Source organism: Natator depressus, chromosome 16 (genome assembly GCF_965152275.1).
Source record: "Natator depressus isolate rNatDep1 chromosome 16, rNatDep2.hap1, whole genome shotgun sequence".
In the NCBI taxonomy this organism is placed as follows: Eukaryota; Metazoa; Chordata; order Testudines; family Cheloniidae; genus Natator; species Natator depressus.
The window spans coordinates 11,285,428-11,304,410 of record NC_134249.1 but is presented as its reverse complement, the minus strand read 5'-3'; the positions used below and the strand labels follow the sequence as shown (position 1 = coordinate 11,304,410).

The 18,983-nt window shown below is 45.2% G+C and overlaps 1 long non-coding RNA gene across 1 annotated transcript in view; it reads right to left on the bottom strand.

Annotated features, from left to right (window-relative positions):
* Positions 1–7,802: 7,802 nt before the first annotated feature.
* Positions 7,803–18,983, bottom strand: part of LOC141999888 (uncharacterized) — a 98,771-nt gene continuing 87,590 nt past the window's right edge. Inside the window, exons 2-3 of the long non-coding RNA XR_012642106.1 lie at positions 10,635–10,745; positions 7,803–7,986 (exon numbers count right to left, since the gene is read on the bottom strand). This is a non-coding gene — a long non-coding RNA (uncharacterized LOC141999888). The remainder of the gene's footprint in view (positions 7,987–10,634; positions 10,746–18,983) is intronic.

The following is an 18,983-nucleotide window of genomic DNA, read 5'->3' as shown; positions in this document are numbered from 1 at the left end:
TGGCCTTCCTCTGCTGCATCTGGTACTGGCCATTGCTGTAGAGAGGGTACTAGACTTCATGGACCTTGTGTCCCATCCATTCTGGCAATGACTATGTTCATGGGTTTGTTGGTGTTTTTTTAACTCCATCTTCTGGGAGCTCCCATTGACTGCAATAACACAGGAACGGGCCCTATACATACAGGAATTGATTTCCCCCACCCCTCATCCACAAGGCAGGGAGGAACCAGGGAGCTGGTAATTCTGTGTCCGATGGCCCTGGTGTGAGTTAGGGTAGCCTCTAGACTGCTTTATCTTATGCCAGCACCGCAGAACGGAGCTCTGCCACGCCCCCTACATTCCTCCACCCTTCTTTGTCACAGCTGAATGGGGCAGAGCGGAAATGAGAATCAGGCCTTTAACCCTGAAGCAGGAATTAATCCAGGGAAGTCCTATTACCTGCAGTAAACTGGAGGTCAGACTAGATGATCACAGTGGACCCTTCTGGTCTTAAAAGGTATTCACCTTAACTGCATTTCTGTATAGCCTCTTCTCACAGCGGCCCTGGGCTCCTGCAGCTTTCTACAGCACCCGCTACACAGTCCGCAAGGACTCATGACCCAAGAGCAGCAGCCAACAGGCTCCAGAGTTCCCCGCTCCCGTAAAAACGAGTCCTTTAAGCTTAATTGGGCAGCTGACCGACTACAGATGCTGTAGATGCTGTCGAAATTCTAAACACACACAAAGACAGCTGAGCATTATAATGTTTGCTGCTCTGCTCTGAATGCCGTGGCTCAACAGCGCAACTGAATAGCCAGGGAACAACCCTCAATCTGGCACTTGTACAAATCTCCTAAATCCTACCTTAATCCAAACTGTACGCTCAGAGCACACTGGATTCATTGACTACGGCCGCTTTCTCTTTTTAAGTACATACCCAAGACAGGCTACCGAAAAGACAGCATCTCAAGTGGCTGAGTCGAGACGGCTACTTAATCCATACTTGAAACTCTTTGTATACCGATGTAAAAAATCAGAATGAAAGTTGCTAGTGATTTTGGTTTGGTTTTGGGGGGGAAGATCATGTCCCCAGCCAATTCCCTCTCCCCTTCCTCTTCACCCAAAGGAAGATGCAACAGGGGACAGCAGGAGAGCAATGCAACAAACTGTATAGCACATTGTGTAATTGAAATGGACCATAATCACTAGGATTAAAGACAGTGAATCATTCTAATCGAGGCGCGCTCAGCAAACAATGAAAAATTATGTGCCAGAAAAGCTAATGCTGGTTTTAAAATGAACAGAAATGAGGCAAAATGGAACCTCACTCTTTATTCATGAAGGTCAATTTAACGTGATTATTTTTTTTCCCTGGCATCACAGCTTCGTGATTACTGCTGTATACCTCCGTGATATTTTCTAACCTAATAACAGTAAAAAATAACCAGCTGGTGATGATCCTGTTTAGAGCAGAGACTAAGTGCTCGCAAAAGCCTGCCACGGAACAGTTGCTAATCAGATAAACTCAGCCGCATTCCCAGTAGGGGCCATATTTTGCAAATTTCAACTGGTTGACTACATAGAGAAATTAGATTGTGCCTCGGACATTCAAAACTCAGAGAGATCTGCATTCAGCCAATCCTCCTGGGTGAAATCGAACCCTCCATAGACTCAGCCAGGCACTTTTAATTCACCCCCCTCCATATCTTCCCACAATATTTACTACCATGCAGCACAATCCTTTCAGGGACCCAGAGTTCCAGGGGAGAAAAGCGGTTCTGATTCTCCTCTGGCTCACACCAATTCTATAGTGGTGCAACTTCATTGACTTCCGCGGAGTTACTCCCAACTTCCACCCGGGAAAATCAGAGGAGACTCTGTCCCTTGTAGTGTATGTGACACTCTCCAATAAAGGCTCTGCTGAAGGCACTCGGAGGAAAGCTGACACTGCTGATAATTGATCATTTCAAGACTTGCCAATGAGAGCTTTGAAATTCAAGAAGGGGATGAGGGGAAAAAAAGTTAATTAAGGAGAAGGAAAAAACAAAAAGCCCAGACAATTGCTCAGAACTAACCAAAGGAAGTGCTGTTTGTACTGTGAAGAAAGTAATGTCTCTTGTTCTGTTTCTCTTAACTGTCAGCAGGTCCCATCAGCAATGTTACTGGGGGTTATGCTTTACAAATCCAGATCTTCTTTTTAATATTTTTCGCACTTACCTCATTTTTTTAATTTCACCAAAATCCCAAAGAGACAAATTAGGAGAGAGGCAGAGCTTTGCCAGAGAGCCTTCATTAGATCAGCGCTAATAACTTTTTTCAGCAACCCTGGATCGCGTCTGACATCACAGCCCAAGCTTGTCCGAAAGCTAATTATTTTCCCTGTTATAAAACAAAGGTTCTGTATCAAAGGCCCATAATATGGCACAGTACACACTCCAGATGCACTGATTTGCAAAATAAATCAACTGTGTCAGGGTGGAATTTGGAGGAGAAATTGCAACAAATTGCAATTATACTTGCCGTGGTACACTATTCAGATGTATTTGTCAATTTGTTGTGTCGTTTTCAAAATTTCTTTTGGGGAATGAAAGGGGGGAAATTCTCATCTATCGGTATGAGAAAAACACTCCCCCACCCCCTTACTGCCTCATCCAGTCTACAGATGCTATTATAACAGGCTTTATAAAAAATTTAAATGGTGTCATAGGAAGGCAAACATAACTACCAGGAACAAATGGTTGGAGACGGTCCCTGGCAGAACAAATGAAGAGACATGTTTAATAACAGAGAGCATCCAAAACCCCTCTAATTTTGTTTTCTTGTTTAGGCTGCTATTGAAGCGTAGCGCACTGAGTAATATAGTTGTGTGTTGGTTTTTATTTCTTCTTCTTTCTTTCTTCCCTGAGTGGGTGTTTTTTATTCAACGCTCCAGTCTCGCTGAGCAATGCCCAGAAAGTACCAATGACCTCCCCTCCCAACAGTCTCGCAAGTCTACCCACAAAATCATCACCGTTCCTCTGAGACACTGAGTGAAAAGTTTAGAGGGATCCTAACCAAAACTTACCCTCCATAACTGATTTACCACTGTCTGGAATCCTTGCAATGCCTAGCTAGCTGAAGGGGAATACAAGAGTGGAGTTGGTAAGTTACAAGGAGAAAGTCAAGGTGGCTTGAGGTGTGCAGACCCTTTATTTCGGTGGGGTGGTGTATCTAGAGAAGCCTCAACATTGGTTGTGAGCAAAGGGAAGGGGAAAGACCCCCATAGGACCTCTTGGCATTGAGAACTGGCTGTGCATTCTTAGAGGCACAGGGATCTCAGAATCAGAGCAGGTAATTAAAACCTTCTCAGCTCCTGCCCGGAATTCATTTCCCTGACTCCTCCTGATTGCTCTTTGAGATCACAGATTTTGTTTCCTTACACTTTACCCCCTTTCTTTTCACTCTTTAATTTGTTTGTTCAGTTTCTCCCCTTTTATCTCCTCGTGTCTGCGCGTATCCATCCTCCAGTTTCTGCCAAGCTTCCTGTTTGAATTTCTTGCTCGACCCTCTTTTCCATATTAATGTCATCCATTTGCTTTACTCTTTGCACGCACTTCTTCTTTCATTTCCAGTGTTTGTTTCCCTTGGTTTTTATCTCCAACCTTAGCCTTTTGTGTTTTAGAAACTAACCTGCCCCAGGAGTCGGTTTGTTATTCCAATCTCATGCTTTTTATTGAGTTATTTTCTTTGCTGCAATCAGTCTCTAAATACAATCCAGTAAAGATACAGCAATGATTTTTGACAACCTGACCTTTCTCTGCTTTCTTACACTTGTTTAATTAGGTACTACGTGCAGCTGTGCCTTGATCTTTACAGTTTTCCACCCACCCCACCCCCCACCTCGAAAAAAAAGAGAGATGTTGTTGAAAGAAGGTCATTTTTGGCAGGTCTGCCAGTTACTTCAGACACTGGAAGGCCAGCAGGTCCAGTAGGGTTTGGCAGGCCGTGGTGTTTGTTTTATTTAATAAGTTTGAGAAAACTTTTGACTTGAGGAGGAGGGGGAGTTGAATGGCTCACAGGATTGGAAATGGGTCACAGAGAAATTCACTGCCAGGCTTCCAGATCAGATTCAAGTCCAAAAGGTGACTGAAAATCCCCACCATCAAGAGGCTGCTCTGTGGCCCATATGACAGGCATTCCCACTGTTAGTTTCCAGCCTAATACCCAGTCAAGTCAAATGTTTTTTTCCCAGTGGGTGCTGGATTATGCCTCTAGTCAAGCTCCTTGCAGACAAATATCCACCACACAAACTCATCAACACACTTTGATGCTAACCAGTCACCTTGTCAGAAACAGCAAGACCAAATACTGAGCACAGAAAACAAGCTTCCCTGCCTGCCCTAGAGGTGGTCTCTTCAGAATAAATGTCCAAACAACACAGGGAGGGGAGACGTTTGACTAGCTGATGTCCACTAGGACTTTTAAAAGAGCAACTTTACATTCACACATGATAAACCCTTTGTTGTCTGACAGGAGACTCAAAGGGTGTTATCATTGTCTTGTGCTCAGTGGTGAAGGGACAAAACCATGGCCTTTTCTGTTGACTCGTCTTAAGAACATGAGAACAGCCATACCGGGTCAGACCAACGGTCCATCTAGCCCAGTATCCTGTCTTCTGACAGTGGTCAATGCCAGGTGCCTTCAAAGGGAATGAACAGAACATGGCAATCATTGAGTGATCCTTCCCCTGTCGTCCACTCCTAGGTTTGGAGGCTAGGTATGCCCAGAGAATGGGGTTGCATCCCTGACCATCTCAGCTAATAGCCATTGGTGGACCTACCCTCCATGAACTGATCTAATTCTTTTTTGAACCCCGTCATAATTTTGGCCCTCACAACATCCACTGGCAATTAGTTCACCAAGCTGACTGTGCCCATGATGTTACTCTTCACTCATAAATGTCTACAGGATGATCCTTGCTCAGCATAAATGTAGATTTTTTTAACATATATGTATTCATTTAAACATGCATCCTGTCTCATGTTGTATTCCCCATCCCAATTCAAAGCCCATGGAAGACAATGGTAATCCTTTAGACTTCCTACAATACTGCTGTCCTAATGCAGGCAAATCCCGCATTGACTTCCAGGTGCATGAATTTCTTGTATTTAGGCATGGATATTATTTGAGCAAAAGGACATGACAAACTGCCTAGCAGCACTGATTAATGTGTGCCCTGGGGAATAGTGAGGCATGAGGTGAAGTTAAATACCTCCAATATGCATTACTCAAAGCTGCCACACCACCTGAAGTGTCTCATTGTGGCTAAAAAATGGATTCTCTTTTAAAAAGGAACATTTTTAATGTTTCACATTAATTTTCTCAGCAATCCTTACACCATGAAAAACAGTCCCAATGGAAATCTTCAGCCCCTCACTTTCCAACCATCTAACGGTGCCCTACAGGCATCCAATGTATCTTTGACAAGGTGACATATTTTGGTGCACACATTAATTTTGAGAGTGCATATCATTTAAATGATTAACCATGTGGCCACTTGGAGTTCTACTGCGCACATGTGTTGTGGCTCTTTGAAAATCAGTGGATTTCTGGCCTGAGATAAGGCCAGCCATGAGAATCTATCTCACTGCCTGGACCACCATACAATTGTATGGGATTCTCCCTGGCCCTTAAGCTGCATCCTCAGCTAGTGTACATCATTGTGGCTACATAGAGTCCATTTAAGTCAGCTGAGGATCTGGCCCAGCAAGTGCTCTGCAATGTTAATATCGCTACCTATTTGCTAAACTCATCCTTATAGTGGGGGTGACTTCCACTGAAGTCGTTGGAATTCTGCATGCTTAGGTGGCCAGATCATGAAATCAGTCTGTACTCTGGCAAACGTGCAGTGAATTCGATGGGAATTTGCCTGAGTACAGACTTCATGTTTTTTCCAGTGACTTGCAAGATTGACTTCAGTGAGATTACTCACATGCTTAAAGTTACGCATGTGCTTAGCTTCCGATATAGCGACGCATGTAAATCTGCCTACTCAAAATCCTCGTGCAGCTTAGTTAGACAAATCATGCACAACTAGTAGACCATATTTCTTTTCCTTCTAATTTTATTTTTATTAAGATTTATGGATTCTAAAGATCAAAGATTGAATACATGGAAATAAAACAGAATCCTCTGAATGTATTCACAACAGATACCGGCTACTGCTCTTCATTCTTCCAGCACAAAGATCCATGCACAGATACAAACAGCTTGGTCATTCATAACATGCTGGTCCTCAGAAGACCATACAGATAAATAGGGAAAACAACATTTTCTAAAAGAAATAACTCTCCTTTGAAATGTATCCACTCTGTAAAATATTAGCCCAAATGGTGTGCTAAGGAGCATTAATGCTTCAATTTAAAAAATGTCGGTGTTGAGTTATTGTAGCATAAAAACCATCCTTTTCTCACAGAAGAGAGCAGCTTAAGGTGATGTTTCGGCCATAGTGGGGTACATTTTCAAAGGGGCTGATCTTGTTGAAGTTGCAATTTGTGCTCCCCCCCTCCCCCCAACGCAGAATGAGCTCTGGGTATAAATGGGAGTCCTTGGACCTGATTCTGATAGCACGGACACCAACACAAATCAGAAATAATTCTACTCAAATCAATGGGGTAGCAATGGTGTAAAACTGATGTGATAGGGGAATCATGGCCCTGGGCTGCTAGTTGCCTGATTTTCACCTTCAGCCAAGTAGTTAGTGATACAGATTCGAATCACCTGTAACTCAACTGCAGAGACACGAATGCAGGTGCAAATTCTGCAAGCACAAAATGCATCTGCCAATGGGAGATCGCCCTTCTACAGTGTATCCCTCAGGTCTGTAGTGAAATGCTGTGAATAACAAATCCCCAGCCTTGCACGAAGGCTAATGCCTTGCATGATGAATTTCAAACCAGAGCAAATTTTGACATTCTCACTAAGCCCCTAGGAAAGGGAAATTTATACTGTAAATGCTGATGCAGGTGTGACTGGCACACTCATCAGGTGACATTCTTGACTCTTCATAGCTTTCTTTTCTCCGGCCCCTCTGGCAGATGTCATTGTCAGTTGAGCTGGGGACTGCTTCACAGTGATAGCACTGAAGAGAGTGATCAAACTCAAAGCCACTTGGGTAGAGCCAGCCTTAAGATTTTCAGGTTCCTAGGAACAGCCTGGTCCCAAGGAGTCAGATAGGAAATAAGGGTGTGAATCCAATTCTCTCCTGTGTTCCACCTGCTCCAAAGGTGCGAATCAGGAATAAACTTGTAGATCCAGCCAGCTGGATCTTATGCCCTTATGCCCAGCTGATTGCTAGATGCCAGAAAGGCCCCTCAGGCTATTGGCAAATAGTTTAATTTAGAGCAACCCTCGGGCTGCTCTAGCTCATGCTGGGGCCAGACCAAGGCCTGGATGGGGAGCACAGAGATGACTTAGAACCATTTTTATGGTTACACACATACCCTGAGTTGTGCCATGAGCTCCTTGGTTGCACCCCAAGATCTGGGCCATTTTCCCCCTCTTGTCCAACTAATTAGCTGAAGATCTAGCTCTGGGTTGCCTTGATCTCCAGGACTTTTTCCAGAGAGGAAAATGGGGCCAAGAGCTGTTCTGGTCCCAGAGCTGTAGGAGGTTGTGGAATCAAGCCAGGAGTTGCTTCTCTCGTCAACCCCATTGTCAGAGGTTAAAAAGGGGATCACACCATGAGCTGCCCAGGACTTCATGAAACATATGGCCTCAAGGGGTTGCTTATCTTGCCTTGCTCGCAGTCAGCTCTGCACTAGAGGCTCAACCTAATTTCCTGCCATCGATCCCATACATGAAATATCCGCTGATGTTGATGGGTGGTTCCGCATATGGCACCAGATCCTGAGTCCATGCTCCATTTGTATTCTGTTCTTACTCATTGAGGTCAATGGGATTTTTGCCTGTGTAAAGACTTTAGGATTTAGCCCAAGGCTAGAAGGCTGGATATCGACCTGTTAAGAACTGTTGTAAAAATACAAGTTAGAAGAAGTCATTTGAAATGCATGACAAAATGTTACTGGTCCTACCAAACCCTGGAACTATGCAACAGATTCTTCATTGTCGCCTACTGGCCCCTTATCCATTGACTATTTTCCTGTATATAGATGCAGAGTTCTCTGATGACAAGCTCTCAGAGAGTCTCCATGTATGAATAGCCCAGAACAAACAGTGACTCTGCCTCTGCAAATCCAGACACACACACACACACAAATGCCAAACACGTGAACACACTGTTTTTAAGGCTTTGAGAAGCAATTGGAACCAGTATGGGGTTTGTGCATGGCTGGGATGGTGATCATAACACTATCAAATGCTCTGTGTGTCTGCTGAATGCCCCAGGCAGGTCTTCAAGGGTCTGCCAGATGCTGACACTATATATCTGAGATTGAGTTACTCCAGTAATTATTAAACTGGACACCACTCAGATCAGTTCTGCTCTTTATGATACACAACGATTCACCATTTATAGGGCCATCAATTCATTTGAAAGGGGGGTAGCGACTCCGTGCAGGGAATGCGTTGCGGCTGTTTGGAAGTGAGGCTGAAGTCCTGTCCAAAGGTCCATCCTTTCTCGGCCCCCTGACCTGCTGATGGTAGCCAGTGAATAGGACTCTGGCACTACAGGTTGTGACATGCAAAGGACATATTGTAGTGGCAGAGGGGGGGTTAAAAGACTAGACAAGGATTTGCAAAGGTCAGGAAAATCAAGACCTTCCCAGGATACCAATATTCTGTATGTCTATACATCTGCTGCTTCCTGTCGAGCTGTCTGCCAATCTATCGAGCTGTCTCCCCTCTGCCCAAGGTTTTATTAGAGCTGGTTGGGAAATGATTATCTTGCCCCGGGCCAGGAATTTTTTTTGTTGAAAACTTTCAGGTTTTTCCTCCAAAACCTGACTTTTTTTGATGAAAATGGAAAATTTCCTGGAAATTTCTAGTGGACCACTGCTACTTGGGGCACCAATGGGCTTGACAGCCTCAGCAGAGGCCAAAAGCCACAAATGGGCCAGTGAGTCTGACACTATATATCTGAGATTGAGTTACTCCAGTAATTATTAAACTGGACACCACTCAGATCAGTTCTGCCCATAGCTGGTGTACTTTGTAAATCTGGATCTGAGTCTCATGAACGGAGCAAGGTGGTCGACACCTGCATTGCTGCTACCTCCGCAGTCCCGAGAGTCTGTATACACGGGGACACTCAGGAAAACTAATCTGAATTAATTTTGAAAGTGGATTAGCTAAACCATATTAAATCCCTGTGTGGACACACTTACTCAGAATTCAAGTGGTCTTAATTCAGGGCTGGTCTAAACCTAAAAGTTAGGTCAACCCAACTGTATTGCTCAGGGGTGTGAAAAAACACAACCCCTGAGCAATGCGGTTATACTGAAGTGTAGAATGCACTGTAGAGCTTCTCCTATCAAAATAGCTGCCGCCTCTTGAGGTGATGGATTAACTATGCCGACAGGAGAAGTTCTCCTCTCAGCGTAGGAGCATCTTGACTAAAGTGCTACAGCAGCGCAGCTGTACCGGTGTAGCTTTATATGTGGAGACCTGCCTTCCGAGTGTCTACACTGGGGCTTAATGCAGCTTAAGTAATCCACTTTCAATTCGCACCTTTCGTTAATTCAGACTATTTTTTTCTGAGCGTCCCTGTGTAGACAAGACCCTATTGTGAGAATGGGAGTCTTCAGTTTTCAAGGCTGCCAAGCTAGTGGCTTTCCCCAGTATGAAATTCATTTACAAAAATGCATGTCTAGAAAACAACGAAAAGATTTTCTTTTCCTTTCTTCATTCCCTGCTTTTGTTGGGGGTGAGGACAGGGGGTTGTTTGCAAGAAAGAAAAAAGCTGTGAATGTTCCCCCTGATAATTCTAAAAGCCGGTCCTCGTCAATGACATTTTGCAACACTGTTAACAAAAATGATTTAAAGGTTTTTTTGCCAAATTGAACACAGAAAGTGCTGATGAATTTGCAGATTGGATGAAATTCCGTTACATTTTGCACCATGAATACGAAACCCTCAATTTGGCTGCAATGCCAAATGTTATGTTATGAAGTGAAAAGCAGCTGCTGCTTTCCAGCTCTGTCACTCACTTTTAAAATGTTTTGCAGAGCAGCCATTTAAATGCAGCGTTTCCAGCTATTGAAACATCTGGGGCATACTGTCTGTTTTAACCCAGATCATGGCAAAACCCTGAATTGATACATCAAGATTAACATAAAAGACTGCCAGCTTTACTGAATTCATCCACTTTAGCCAGATGTGTCCAAACCACTGAAACGCAAAGAGCCAAATCTTCAGCCAGTTACTTTTTTGTGTGTGCACAGAAAGTCAGCATGTTGCAGGAGTGCTCTATAAAAGGGGGCTTACGTGCAGTTCTTAGGGTGCACACCCATTTTTCAAATGAGAAGTCTTCATTTCCCCATGCAGAAAGGGTGACAGTGCACCTAATTATCTGATTTGTGTGAGCAATTGGGGGATTTGCACCCACAAAATGGTTGCCCTGGCAAATTTTGCTCATGCAGGCCTGATGAAAATTTGGCCTGCAACATGATGCCTCTCAGACACTTGATCTTGTCTAAAACCTGGGCTAAAATTCTTACGAGCTCTTGTCCTATGGCTGTTCCAGGATGCTAGGCAAGATCTATCCAGGACATGGCAATTTTCAACGCTGGCAGCATTTCAGTGTGGGCCACTGCAGCAAATACCGACAGCTGAAAATACAGAAAGAGGTCAGACTTTCATTTCCATTCCTTCCCCACCTCCTGAGTGCTCATCTCAACATAGTCTAGCACAGTTGTAATCCAGTCAGAGCCGTGCAAAACTCTCATGCAAAATGAAGAGCAGACTTTAGAAGCAAGCCGTTCACCATTCACTGATTGGACATTAATTAGTGTCCTCTCATTATGCCCTTGTTTGAAATAAAACTCTCCTCAGATGTGTTTAGTCTGAGGAAATGCTGTTGTACAGTTCTGGTAGTCCTGTTCCCCCCCCAGCCCTTCTCTCCCCCCGCCCCCTAATTTGAACAAAGTGGACTTAATTTGAATTAAACTGTCAAAAACCTTCCACTTAAATTGATTTATCTTCCTTCCCAGCCGAAATGGATTCATTTCTGCACAATGTATAAGAAGAGTGTGTTGATGGATTGCATTTCATGGAAGGGAAGCATTTTTTATGCATCTCCATTAGACACAGCTCAGGTATGCAAAGAAAAGAGAAGAATAGAGGGAAGGGGGAGAGGGAGAGAAAGAAAGAAGGGGTGTGTGGGTGAAAGTGAGTGAGAGAGCCTTGTGTACAATAATAAACAAGAACCCTCTTTCACTGATTTTCTGTGGCAGGGACATCATTCTTAGAGTTGGAAACAAAGTGCCTGAGCATTCTTCATTCTTTCCCCCTGGCAGATTCAAATGGTATCACTTCCAGCATGAACTCCACAGCCCGGCTCGCTGACCAGCGGCTGCTTCAGTCCACGGAAACCTTCTCACTCTCAGCTCCTCTCCTGCACTGCATCGATGGAACCTCGCCTCCCCCTGCTGCACCCACCTCTTGTCATTATAATGATCTGTTGAGAGGGTATACGCACACCGGCTAAGAAACAGACCCGACCCTGCCTTACACTCTCAATAGGCAAGCTAGACAAAGGGTGGCAATATTATCCCCATTTTACAGATGGCGAGCTGAGGCACAGAGACATTAAGAGACTTGCTGAAAATCAAGGTGCTACTGTTTGATGTGCTGATCACAGTGTTACCTTGTGCTTCCCCTGTCTGCTGTATCTACCTGTTACACTTACACTTAGATTGTAGTTCTTTGCAGCAGAGACCATCTCTTTTCTACGTGTCCATCCAATGCCTAGCACAATGGAGCAGGGACCTCTAGGGTATGTCTACACTGAACTGTGCATCTGTGTCTAGGGCACCTGGGCTTGTGGACCTGGTAGTTTCCAAGCCTGAGATTGACTGTCCACATTGCTCTGTAAACCTGGGTTTTCAAGTGCTGGACCCAGCTCCCATAACTGTGCTGGACCCAGGCCTCGTAACTGTCCATACTGCCCTGCACGGTCCTTCTCACTCAAGTCTGAGGCTTGAGCTGCATCCACGCTGCAAATTGTCAGGGCTTGGACCCAAGTCACAGTAATACTTAGGCTTGGACCCACCCCCTGGCTTTTTAGCTCAAGTTAGACTGATCTGAGTGTGGACATAAGGGGATATTGGGCTTAAACCTGAGTCAGAGCTTGGGCTTACTGTGCAGTGTAAACATACCCCTAGATGCTACCACAATACAAATAATGAGGACATTCAGAGCCAGGTATTGAATGCATGCCTCTTGAGTCAGTTCCACACCACAACCGTAACGCTTCCTCTCCATAGTGCCCTCCCCTGCAAAGTTCCGATAATAGAACCCCCTCTGTGGCCTGCTATCTAGGTTCAAGTAGGACTGTGCTCCTAAGGGTGTGTCGACACTGCAATTCAAAACCCACGGCTGGCCTGTGCCAGCTGTCTTGGGCTCACGGGCCTCAGGCTGCGGGGCTGTTTGACTGCAGTGTAGACTGCCCGGTTTGGTCTGCAGCCTGAGTTCTGAGATCCTCCCACCTTGCAGGGTCCTAGAGCCCAGGATCCAGCCTGAGCCTGGAAGTCTACACTGCCATTAAACAGCCTCTTAGCCTGAGCCCCACGAGCGTGAGTCAGCTGGCACAGGCCAGCCCTGAGTATCTAACTGCAATGTAGACATACCCTAAGAGCCCGGCACCATTCTACCACCTTGCAACCCCACATGTCACAGCTAACTAGTGGGACAAAGCAGAAACCACATATGGTATTTTGGGTCCTGCAGGGCCAAAGTCGTCCCTGGGGTCACTTCATTTAATTCAGTGTAATTCTCTCCCCCACCACAAGTCTATCTTTGAAGGTCACATTTATTGCGCTAAGGATCGTACCCACAGGCTGGTCCTAGGAACAGAGGGAGGGCAGAAAACCAGAGTCCAGCGGGCTCCCTCCCTTTGGCCAATTCGTCTTCCAGGGTCTGCATACCCCTCAGAATTAAGAGTTCACCCACTTCCCCTCCCCTTGTCCATAGGACATTGGAAGGAGGTGCCTTTTGTAGGTTATTTCGAAGTCATTGCTCTAGCGTACACCATCACACCCCAGCATGTTCAACCCTACCTATGCTGTACAGAAGTCCTCTGCAAATTCGTAGTTCCTTTCAGATAATGGGTCTAAACCTTTTTCATACTGGGACTCCCATCTGCACAGCAGGGGCCACCCTCCCTCCTCTCTAGCTGGGACCCTCCTCCCCTGTAGCTATATAGGAAGATCATTGTAGTCACGATCTCCTGACACCTGTTCGTGACCCCCACCCCAGGCTGAGAGGCTGTGCTTTAGGAGAGATTTGTCATGGTGCATTGGGCTGGCGGATCTCAGGGCGATGCCCCCCATCCATGGGCTGCAGTGACATCAGTGTCTCAGAGGAACATCTGGCACGGTTGTGGAAATGTAGCAATCAGGGCCTTTCACGGGAAGGTGCCTTTAAAAGAGGCAGAGTGGGTGAAAAAAAATATTGGAGAGAAAAATGAAAAGCTCCAGCTAGCTCTGCTAAAAGCTTTTCAATTATAAAAAAAATGTTATTGTCTTTATTTCTGCCCTTTCCCTGACCTGGAGTGTGTTTAATGCAGTCAGAACCATTCGACAAACTCAGTTAATTTCCACTTAGAAGAAGGTGTTGTTTTTTCTATCTGAAGAGTTTTAGATGAACTGGGGCAGGTGCGGTTTGCCTCTCTGATTGAATTAGGCTCCTACCCATGTGGGGACCAGAGAATCTTTGGAAGCTTCTTTCTTCTGCTCCTGTTGTTTGATGACTTTTCTTTCCCCCCTTCTGGAAAGAAGAGCACAGAGGGGAATGGACTGGACTGGGTTTCAAAGGTCAATGTTTACAATCCTGCAGAATGATCACAGAAGGTCTCAAAGGCAGACGCATCAGCATGAAGATTCCCAGCTGTGGAGAAGCCAATAGGGAAAACCTCACTCCCCGGATGCACTCATAGACTCTAATGTCAGGAGGGACCATCATGATCATCTAGTCTGATCTTCCGCACATTGCAAACCACAGGCCCTCACCCACCCACTCCTGTGATAGACCCTAACCTCTGGCTGAGTTACTGAAGTCCTCACATCATGATTTCAAGAGTTCAAGTTATAGAGAATCTGCCATTTACACTAGTTTAAACCTGCAAGTGATCCATGCTGCAGAGGAAGATGAAAAACACCCAGGGTCTCTGCCAACCTTACCCGGGAGAAAATCGCTTCCTGACCCCAAATCTGGTGATCAGTTAGACCCTGAGAATGTGGGCAAGACCCATGAGCCAGACACTTGGGAAAGAATTCTCTGTAGTAACTCAGAGAGGATCACAATGGTCCCTTCTGGCCTTAGAATCTGTGAATATCAGAGACTTTTCTAGCTCTGCAGGGCTGGAATTTTCACAGCGGCTCAGCACTCTGGGTGTACCTTGAGTGCTGAGATCTTTTGAAAATCTGGGCCCTTCTTTGGGTACCAAGTGTCATGCTGGCTGGAGTGGCTCACGAGCAAGAATACCAACCTCAGGGCAGCCTGTGAAGAAGCAGGGCACAAACCGCAAACCGGCTCTGAGTTCTACACTTAGATTTTACAAAGCAGGTAACAAATATGGCCAGAGACGGGGAAATAGATGGGGAGGGCTCTGATTTACTGTGGAGAATACTTTCTCAGGTGTCAGGCAACTTGCCCACATGCTCAGGTTTCAACTGATCGTATGTGACGTCAGGAAGAAATTTTCTCCCACGTCAGATTGGCAGAGATCCTGGTAGTTTTTTGCCTTCCTCTACAGCAAATGTATGGATCACTTGCTGGTTTAAACTAGAATCAGTGGTGGATTGTCTGTAACTTGAAGTCTTTATCATGATTTGAGGACTTTAGTAACTCAGCCAGATGTTAGGGGTCTATTACAGGAGTGGGTGGGTGAGGGTCTGTGGCCTGCAATGTGCAGGGAGGTCAAACTAGATGATGATGATGGTCCCTTCTGGCCTTAAAATCTAAACTCCTCAGGCATGATACAGCCTTAACATGGAGTCACAGACAGTCCCCTGGGGCATTCTGATCTATTTTGCCACCCAGGCAAGCTTGACTCTGTAATAGATGGTCACTTTACACCAAAGATCACAAAATATTCAGGTTACTCCCAGGTCACTTACTCCAGGTCAGTTTTGCACCCTAGATCTCACACCAAAGACAATGCTTGCTGGCAATCCTGTAACAAACTAACTACAGGTTCATTAACTAGGAAAAAGAAATAAGAGAGTTATTTACAAGGTTGAAGTGGGTAAGCATACACACAAATGAGGTGCAATCTTAAGGTCAAAAGGTAATAGAACCTTCTATAATAACCAAGAGTTTATGTCCTTTGGGGCTAATCCAAGCCAAGCAGTTTAGGAATCTCTCGCTTATGCTTAGGAATCTTTGCCCCCTAGAGTCCAAACATCATAAAAAGACCTTAATTCCTTCTGGGCAGGGATTTTTATCTCCACCTCCCTAGAGTCCAAGCTGGTGGGATGAGTGCTTCTGCAGGTAACCTCTTCATGGGTGTGGGGGAAACAACTGACAAAGTCTTTGTTCCACAATGGTCCATTTGTATTCAGTAGTCCTTCCTGATGGGCAGGAGATAACACCTTCTGTAGGAATCCAGAATTTTGCATTGGATGAAGGTTTTTTTTTCTTCTTTGGTGAGTTACATTGTTTCAGAATAAACATTTTTTTACTTCTAGCGTAAGTATTACCTTCTAGCATAGGATATAGATAATATAAGTAGGATTAATACATGCAGCATGCTACAAGCATTCCATAAAGTCTAAACACATTCTTGTAACACTAATATCTACTTTAAATGTACTAACACACAGGTGAACCAGACTGGTTTCCAGCTATGCATTTGTCAATGTTCAGTAAGGCCTGGGACCTCGGCATGCGTTGGCACCTGGTCTGCCAGAGTCACACCCAGCACCTGAAATCTAGCCCATCACAGCTCTTTTGAAAAAGTATCTCCATGTGCCTAATGTAAAGCTCATCTAAGCCAATAGGAATCTTTCCACTGACTTCAATAAAGTTTGGATTAGGTCCTAAACCAGGAGGCATGCAAATTCCAGTTGTGAACATCTGGATAATTCTTGTGCAGTGGAGCTGGGCAGAGGCAGGATGGGATGAGTATACCAGGGCTTTCACTGTCCCTGGAATCTCCTGCTTCATGAACTGTGTACTGTGTAATATTATGAGAGGACTGCAAGTTTATAAAACTAAACTGGAGCTTTGTTAAGAAAACTATTCACAGAGATGCTTCCATGGCAGCTGGCATTCAAGCCATGTGCACACAGACTGATTGCCTGGTGCCTCGGCCGACCCCTTCCCTCCTGCAACCTGTGCTCCTCCCTCCAAATTCCATGCAGATTGCTACATCTCCTTCTTGAGCACAACTTGGTTGAGCATCACCCTATTCTTCTCTCTCTAGGCCTGACCCTGCACTGTTGAAATAAAAGAGAGCTTTGCCTTTAATGCTAGAGAGAGGAGGATTTGACCTTATGTGTGGAACCCACCGATCCCCTTGTGAAATTTGCTACAGGGAGATCCCAGTATCCAGCTCCCCTGCCGTCACCCCTCCCCTGTTCCCAGCAGGAATATGAGTCAAGCCCTGAAGAGAGCTGTCAGCAAGGAATGATTTTACTGTGATTATTGCTCAGGTGAGAGATTATGTCTGTGGGTGTATTTTTTTTTTCAAACTGCCTTATTTGCAGAGCAGAACACATTGGGCTCATGTCCTATTGATACATTTGTCTTCAAACAGCAGATACAACTACAGAGCGCGATGCAAATTTAATTATTCCACGTGTAGGAAACAGAAACAAAATCTCATTGTTAAATTTGTTCTCCTACATCGGAAAGATAAAAACCAAAAAGATGCTGAAGTGGCTGGTGTGCATGGAATACATTTCACTCCACAGTGCAGGAGTGATTTTTTTTTTCATTTTTCTTTTTAAAGAGGCTCCTTCCTTTTCTATCCTGTGTTGCAATAAAAGGCTAAAACACCCAACCACACCCCTATCTTGCAATGGGTTTATCGGCACCACTTTGCTTCCGGTCAAAACTGATTTCCAGGGATCAGAGCCAAGCTATGCAGCATGAGTTGGATCTTGGAAAAGGGGCCAGCCAAGCTCAGAGCTCAGGTAAAGAGTGTTGTTTAAAGGATTTGTTCCACTTGCCTTCACCAAGTTAACAGCTGCTTTGGAGAGGGTCATGTAATCCAGAGCCCCCTGCTTCCTGACTTTCTTTAAAATATTCCTATGGAAAGGGAGGATTCTTTCTGCTCCTCCTCCTCTACTAGGCCTTGAAGTCAACAAGTTTTGGAGATGCTGGGGTCTGATTTGGAAGTGTTGTGCACGCTGCCTTTCTCTCTGAACCTGCTAATCGCCTCGGAGGACTTGAGAAGAGTTTCACTATGGATGCTGCAGGCCCTTCACCCCTAGGTTAGGAAGCTTTAATTGGACAGTGGCAGAGAAGCGCCAGGGAAGTTACAGATGGAGAGATTTCCAATAAGGAGCAGTGAGTTTTTTAAGGTGTTCAAGTCATTGTCTCGCAGGCCTCACTCAGTGTTTCAATAGGTTTCTCCAAGGTGTAGGAAGACGGAAACCAAAGAGAGCACCTCTGAGTGCAAAGGGAACCCAGCCTGCCCTAGGTCTGCAGGGAGGCGTGGGCCAACCAATCCAGCTCAGATAAGAACAGGCCCAAACTTATGTTTCAAACAAGGTCCAACCCTTATTTTCCATTTCCGTGATTCCTGGAATTTCCAGGTTCCAGGAAGGACCAGGAGCAGAACAATCCAAAAAGTTGCCAGCAAGGTAGTTCTTGTGGCATTTCTGCAAGGGGGTCAGATTATTATAGGGACACCCCCTCTGAACTTTGGAATGCCTATGATCATAGAGTAAGAGACCACCTTTACCAGTATGTGTGCACAGTGCCTAGCATAACAGGGGCCCGATGCCTGACTGGCACCTTTGGACTCTACTACAATACAAACAGTAAAGTAATTATAATTCAAACCAAACACAACCACCAAGTCCTTGGAGGTTCGGCCATTATGAAGTAAAACTCACATTCATTTAATGATTCGTCTTGGTGATGGGGAAATAACATGCATAGCGGGGTGGGGTTGCCATTCAACCCCTGAAGTTCCACAAAGGAAAATGATCTTATTATCTTTAGGCCTCCCTTCCTTCTGCATCCAGAACACGTATTCTCCCTCACGTTTCCTGATTCAGTGCACAGAGCACTAATCTTTGCAAGGACAAGCCTCTCCCTCCCTGCATGGGTGCTTGAACTAGGGGTGCTGCCACACCCACTGGCTTGAAGTGGTTTCCATTATATCCAGGGTTTACAGTTTGTGGCTCTCAGCACCCCTACTATAAAAACTGTTCCAACACCCCTGCTCTGTTTCTCTACCCACCCACACAAGACCGTGGGGCCAGAAGAAGCTCAGTGTCCACTTCACACTGGAGGAAGGATGGTCAAGTGGTTAGGGCACTCAGTTAGGATTTGGGAGATCTGGATTCCAGTCCCTGTTCCCCCATAGGCTTCTGTGTGATCTTGAGTGAATCACTCAATCTTCTGTGCCTCAGTTCCTAGCTGTAAAATGGGAACAACGGCACTTCCCTACCACACAGGGGTGTTGTAAGGAGAAATACATTAAAGATTGTGAGGCTTTCAGTTAGTACAGTGGTGAAGACATATGAGTACCTCTGTGTGAGAAACAGAGATGGCCTATCAGGAGAATAATGGAGCCCAATGCCCTGGCAGCTGCTTCTCTTCCTTTTGGGATTCACTTAACAAAACCTCCACACGCTGTGTTAGGGACCATGTCAATGAGGGCCTGGGCTACA